The sequence below is a fragment of the Rhamphochromis sp. 'chilingali' genome (genome assembly GCF_963969265.1).
Source record: "Rhamphochromis sp. 'chilingali' genome assembly, chromosome: 8".
NCBI classification, from domain to species: Eukaryota; Metazoa; Chordata; class Actinopteri; order Cichliformes; family Cichlidae; genus Rhamphochromis; species Rhamphochromis sp. 'chilingali'.
The window spans coordinates 39,625,988-39,632,341 of NC_137935.1; the positions used below are offsets into that span (position 1 = coordinate 39,625,988).

Sequence of the window (6,354 nt, forward strand, 5' to 3'; positions counted from 1 at the left end):
ATGAATTTTTGAAATAAACATAATTGTAGTGCATTGACTGTATTGCACTGAATATGAGTTTACTGTGATTTCTGAGTAATATTACAGTAAATCTGGGTAAAAACTGGCCCAGAGGTAAAGTAGGTGTCCGAGAAGAGGATTGTGTTGAAAGCTTGGCATCAACTTTTAAGAATGATTTTTAATGAATTTTTGAATATGCAACCAGACTGTCACGATGGCTGTATTGGGCTGTTCCATTGTAATTTGTGTGCGCGCGTGCGTGTGACTGTTCACGCGCGTGCGCGCGTGCGCGAGTCTAGGCTTTCAATCAGGATATAAAGCGAAAAGACGCTACCGTAAAGACTGGTGTAAAAGCGCAAGGGAATTCATGCGGCGGATAAGAGGCGGCTGGCTTGACCGCGGCTCACAAATGACGGCTCACTTTACCGCAGTTCCGCGGCATAGAGTGCAGTGCGTAGGGCGGTGGGCACGGACAGGCCTTTCTAAGTTGTTGATGCTCAAGGCAAAATGTTTCTAATGCGTTTTTCAGTTTTCTTGAATTATTGTGGCAGCCGACGACAGCACACGTTGAACCCGAGCTCATCTTCGAACAGGTAAAGCCACTTATTACCGCACAAAGTAACTGATTTTGTTGTTAGCAACGACTGAACGCTGGGTCTCGCTTTGAGTAACCGGAAGTATAAAACCGGACAACGGAAGTAGTGGTCTGTCATGGCAGCCTACGTACTCTCTTACAGAAACCTGTGGATAGCCAAACTGTTGTCTGTTCCACTTTTTGTTTACTTTTTCTTGCTGAGCCTGAGAGAGCACGTGCCTGTAAGTAGTTGCTATCTGTTTTGTAAGCTTTCCCGCGATAGTTTTGTGTAGCAGTTTAGAGGTTTGTGTGGAAAACTTTCTTTTGTGAGGAAAAACGGCCGCGATGCTAACACGTTAGCCCGTCTATGGGATTTCCCATGTAATGTTAGCATTAAGCTAATCGCTAATAACCAGTGAAAGGGTTTGGATAAGCTTGTGTTTATGTGTTATATACATTGTAGTGCATGGCTTAATGTTTGATGTTGTAAAGAAAATGTAATTACAGCAGAAATGTAATATTTTATTTTTGTTTCTGTACCAGTTTTACAGTGCTTCAACAGTAAACATCTAAAACGTATCCGCTGAGTCCTGGATGTTTATTGTGGACCTGTTAGCTATCTGCCAAGCTAGAAACCAGCTTCACACCCTAGTGAGGGCAGAATAAGTACAGAGGTGTATCTCATGTGTTTACTGTTGCGCGTCATCTGCGTCCTCATGTTTAGCCTGCCGCGGCCGTTGGTTGGAGGAGCCGCAATAGTTTGGAAAGGAAGGAAGCAGTAAGGTCAGTTTCCATTCTGGGTTTTCAGCATTAATAAAGAAACCTGCAACAAGGTGAGTAATGTTTGAGGTCCAAAAGAAATCAACACAGAGACATTTTTACAGTGCTTTTCTACTCTACCTGAACATTCAAAGCGCTCTATACAGGTTGCCTCATTCACACCTGTTCATAGAAGCCCTTTTTCTGTGCTTTCTATCTAACATTCACACACGTTCATACTCTGATGAATGCATCAGAGAGTGACTTGGGGTTAATGTCTTGCCCAAGGACAGTTAGCATGCAGTCTGGAGCAGCCAGGGATCGACCCAAAAACCATCTGATTAGTAGATGACCTGCTCCACCTCCTGAGCCACAGCCGCCCCTTTTAGAGGTAAAGAATAATTTAGAAAGTAAGTACTAGGGCTGCTCGATTATGGCAAAAATGATAATCACGATTATTTTCACTGAAATTGAGATCGCGATTATTTGACGATATTTATTTAACCCTTTAAGACCTACTATAGAACCAAGTCCGCCAGAGCTTATATTATTTTTTTTACATGTTGTAGTGCCGTTTGTGGGAGCATTTCAATTTGCTATGCAACTGTTATAGCCCATATTTTAATAATATGTATGCATTAAGTCCATAGTAATTACATTAATTGCAAAAAAGTGCAATAAACTACAAAAAAATTGAAAATAGTTTTTGTTTTTTACATATATTTCTACTTGGAGAAATTTAAGAGGTTTATCCCTCAAAACTTTAAATACAAAAAAGTTGCAAAAAATAGTTTCCCACCACAGGAAATTTATTTTGAGTGTCTTCATAGTTTTATTTTGGAGATACACCAATTTTTATATACTGCAGGAAAAACGAAAAAACAATCCTATGATGCAAATTTGCAAAGAAAACAGCAGGTGCATCAAAATAAAATATTTCCAGCAGTGCAATTCGAGTTCTAAGCATCCCAGAAACTATTCAGAAAGGTCAAACATGAGCAGTATAGGCTTTTAAGGCCTACAAGTAAAAAACTACAATTTCCGCGAAAATGACGTCACTTCCGGTTTCGGGCAGGAAATGGCGGACATGCGATCGTTCGCGCTGACGTCTGTTTCACTGTGGGAAGTGTTACGAACAGCTGATGGATCGGCAAAGCGTGTTTCTGGAATATTATGTTTTTGTTCCTGCAAGAGCTTTTTATGCAGTTTTTGCAAAGCTTTATGTGGAAGGAAACCGTGACCGAGGACAAGCTGATGGCATAAGATGTAAGTACAACTCCTCCGGTTTCATATGCAAAACAAATTATTGCGCTAGCTTACATGCAGGGCTCGCAAAATCGCTAGCCCGACGTCCCGGGGCTAGTGATATTTCCAGTCGGGCTACCAAAATCTATCTCAGCCCTGCCCGTCGGGCTATCATAGGAAGTAAAAATATATGACAATGCCTTTGCTTTCTTTCGCAAATGTAGCTGAGTAATTAGCTGAGTCCTCATCAAAGAACAGTGCTCTTTAATGAATGCAGCACATAACTTTACATCGTAGAGGTAACAGGGAGACATATCGAGTTATCAGATAGCCGTCTTAACTATATTCTAACTCTACAATTTCCCGACTGCACTTTCCTCTTATTTCACGACACCACCCTCTAGTGGTGCAATATGGTATAGTCAGACAGGACACAACATCACTCACTAGCTTACTCTTCAAACGTGGCACGTGAAATCTCCCGCAGCAAGCTTAAACGTGCTAGAGGTTGACTGCGCAGAGAATTTAAAAAAAAAAAATCTCTGGCATGTGTAAAGACAGATGGATTTACGCAGGTATTTTAGTTCTGCTGAGCCAAAAAAGACAGGTCAGGATGAAGAAGGGACAGGCAAAGAAAGGCCTACCACAAAGCGGAAAAGTTATGATAAATCAGATTACGAGGCAAAAAGAAAGCACAGTTTTTTGGATTCATGGACAAAAGAATTTCTGTGGCTGGAATATGACAAGGTAAATAACATGATGTTCTGCCGGGTGTGTCGTGAGTTTCCCTCTATTGCTGAGTCGACAAGCGCCTTTGTTACTGGGACCAGTAATTTTAGGAAAGACCCCATCAGAACTCATGAGAAATCTCTGCATCACAAGAAATGCATTGGTGCTCAGTCTGCAGCATCTGTCCCAGAACAAACACCAATTGCAAAAACCATACTAAAAATAAACCAAGCACAACAAGAAGTCCTGAAAAAGCTGTTTAGAACTGCGTACTATGTTGCAAAGAGTGAACTACCACTGGCAAAATTTAGCAGTCTTTGCAAACTTCAGAAAGCAAATGGCCTAGATCTTGGTTCCACTTACCTCAATGACCATGCTTGCAGAGAGTTTATTGGAGCAATAGCACAAACTTCAAGAGACCAGATTGAAAAGGAAATTCAAGAAAGCAGGTTCTTATCCATTCTTGCAGATGGCAGTACAGACACTGGTATAATAGAACAGGAGCTGGTTCACGTCAGGTATGTGAGGGATAATGGTGACATAGCCACATACATGATCAAATGTCAGCCAGTCAAGAGTGCAAATGCTGCAGGTATTTTAGAGGCTATTGATGAAGCAGTGAACACCATGGGTATCAGAGAGGACACATGGAAAAAGAAAGTAGTGTGTGCAAATTTTGATGGTGCTGCAGTGATGATGGGTGAGAAAACAGGAGTAGCTGGGAGACTGAAACAGAGGATACCCCACATCATAACAATCCACTGTGTGCCACACAAACTAGAGCTAGCTGTGCTGGATAGCGTGAAAGGCTGTGAGTACCTGGTGAAATTTGAAGATACACTGAAAACCATCTTTAAGATGCACTACTATTCCCCAAAGAAGCGAAGAGAGCTGACAGAAATAAGTGAACTGCTAAATGAGAGGCTGGCACATTTCAGTGGGCTGAAGAGCACACGGTGGCTTCCAAGCCGGCTGAGATGTCTAAAGGCTGTGGAAAAAAATTACACTCCCACTGTTGTTCATATGGAGAACATGGCAGAAGGAAGTGATGTCAAAGCCGAGGATGCAGCCAAGGCTAAGGGGGTGGTGCAGGAGATGAAGACTGAGAAATTTGTTCGCTTCCTGCATTTCATGTTGGACTACAGTACCATCTTATCCAAGTGCTCTACTGATTTTCAGCATGATAACCTAAACATCACACGAACAAATCAGTTAGTTGAGAGCACAACATCACGCTTACTCAGCCTAAAAACAAAACCAGGAGAATATCAGAAAACCTTGGACACAAAGTTCACAGCGAACCAGGATGGTAGCATTTGCTACTGTGGAACTCAGCTAACAAAAAGTCAGCGACCTGCTAGAAGAGGTGAGGGAACAGACAAAGACACCTTTGGTGCAGAGATCCAGAAGATTATTGACAACACAGTCAAGTACATGGACAACAGATTTAAAAATCTCCATGAAAAGCCTCTCTCTTGTTTCAAGGTTTTTGACCCTTCCACTCTTCCCTACCCCAGAGAAGAACTAGCAAATTATGGGGATGAAGAGGTGGATTATCTTGTCACACATTTTGCCTGTTTGCTAGATGCAGAAGAGAAAGAGAAAATTCCACAAGAATGGATGGATCTAAAAGTGTGGCTTGCAGAACGCCGGGGTCGCAAAGTAGATTGCTTGTACAGAGATCTCCTCTCTGAGAATCCAGAACATCTCTCTCATATCTTGTTGCTGGTGAAATTAATGCTGACACTTAGTCCATCGACAGCCATCTGTGAGAGAGGATTTTCTTGCATGAACCGAGTGAAGACAACACATCGTACCTCTCTACACCCTGAAACACTGAATGACTGCATGCAACTCTCCATTAATGGGGAAACAGTTGAATCTTTTTGCCCTGACAAGTCGATTCGTTTCTGGATGTTTTCTGGAAAAGGTTCAAGACACCTGGATCATAAAACCCCGACAAGAACAAAGAGCAGTGAAATGGAGGGCAATGCACAGGAAGAGAAAGCTGATGAAGGAGATGCTATGCCCTCAACGTCGAGTGGCATTTTCTCATCCGAGACTTCAGTGGAAATTTCAGATTCAGGATCTGACACAGACTAATTCATGTTCTACACAGTTCTAACAAGTTCACAGAAAATTCTGTTTAATTAGAACCAGATATTTGAGTTGATTGTAATGTTTACACAGTTGTTGTAATTTGTGTTTTAACAATTTTTTGATTGATGTTTTGTTTCCTTTACAATATTATACAATAAAAATAATCTTTTTTTATTCGGGCTACTCAAATTTATTTCGGGCTACCAAAAACTAAAGAGTGTCTGCCCGAAGGGCTACCAGGGATTTTAAAATTTTGCGAGCCCTGACACTGTTCAGGTTCTACAGGGATTTAAAAATAGTTACACAACACGGAGCGTGCTGCTCTGACTGGCTTTAAAGTAACCCTTTAAAGCCAGTCAGAGCAGCACGTTCCGTGTTGTGTAACTATTTTTAAATGACAATGACTTTAAAAAATAATATAAAATAGTGTGCAACACCACTGAAGTTTTTTTACCTCTCTTTTCAACCAGCGGCAGTCACTCTCTCCTCTCCAAATAACTTCTGCTTAGCTTTCCGAGCTTCCCTCGGGTCCTCTTAATCAGCGGTCTCCAACCTTTTTTGCGCCACGGATGGTTTATGCCCGACAATATTTTCACGGACCGGCCTTTAAGGTGTCGCGGATAAATGAGGGAGGGGCTAATAATCGGCTCGGTCATTTTTAATGATCGTTGAAAGCCCAGATCGTAATCGTGATTAAAATTCGATTAATTGAGCAGCCCTAGTAAGTACAGTAATTTTTTGAGGTGATTTGATTAAAAAAAATCATTTTTGCTTCTAATTACATAATTAAGGTGTAATTACATCTTCCAGCAAATTGATACATAAACGTATCATTTATCTACTAAAAATACATAGGAGCTGGCGTCATGTCGTGGAAGCTGCCATCTTGCCCCACCATCATACACTGGCTGAGATGGGCATCGCTGCTGCGCCTTTTCACGTTTTAT

The 6,354-nt window shown here is 41.5% G+C and overlaps 1 protein-coding gene and 1 long non-coding RNA gene across 2 annotated transcripts in view; one reads left to right on the forward strand and one right to left on the reverse strand.

Annotated features, from left to right (window-relative positions):
* The window catches only part of sgsm2 (small G protein signaling modulator 2), a 377,356-nt gene that overhangs the window by 190,048 nt on the left and 180,954 nt on the right, over positions 1-6,354 (reverse strand). The gene's annotated exons all lie outside the window — the stretch shown is intronic.
* LOC308401390 lies at positions 403-6,354 on the forward strand. Its single transcript, XR_013972557.1, has 3 exons — positions 403-816; positions 1,299-1,724; positions 6,263-6,354. It is a non-coding gene; the product is annotated as an uncharacterized lncRNA (long non-coding RNA).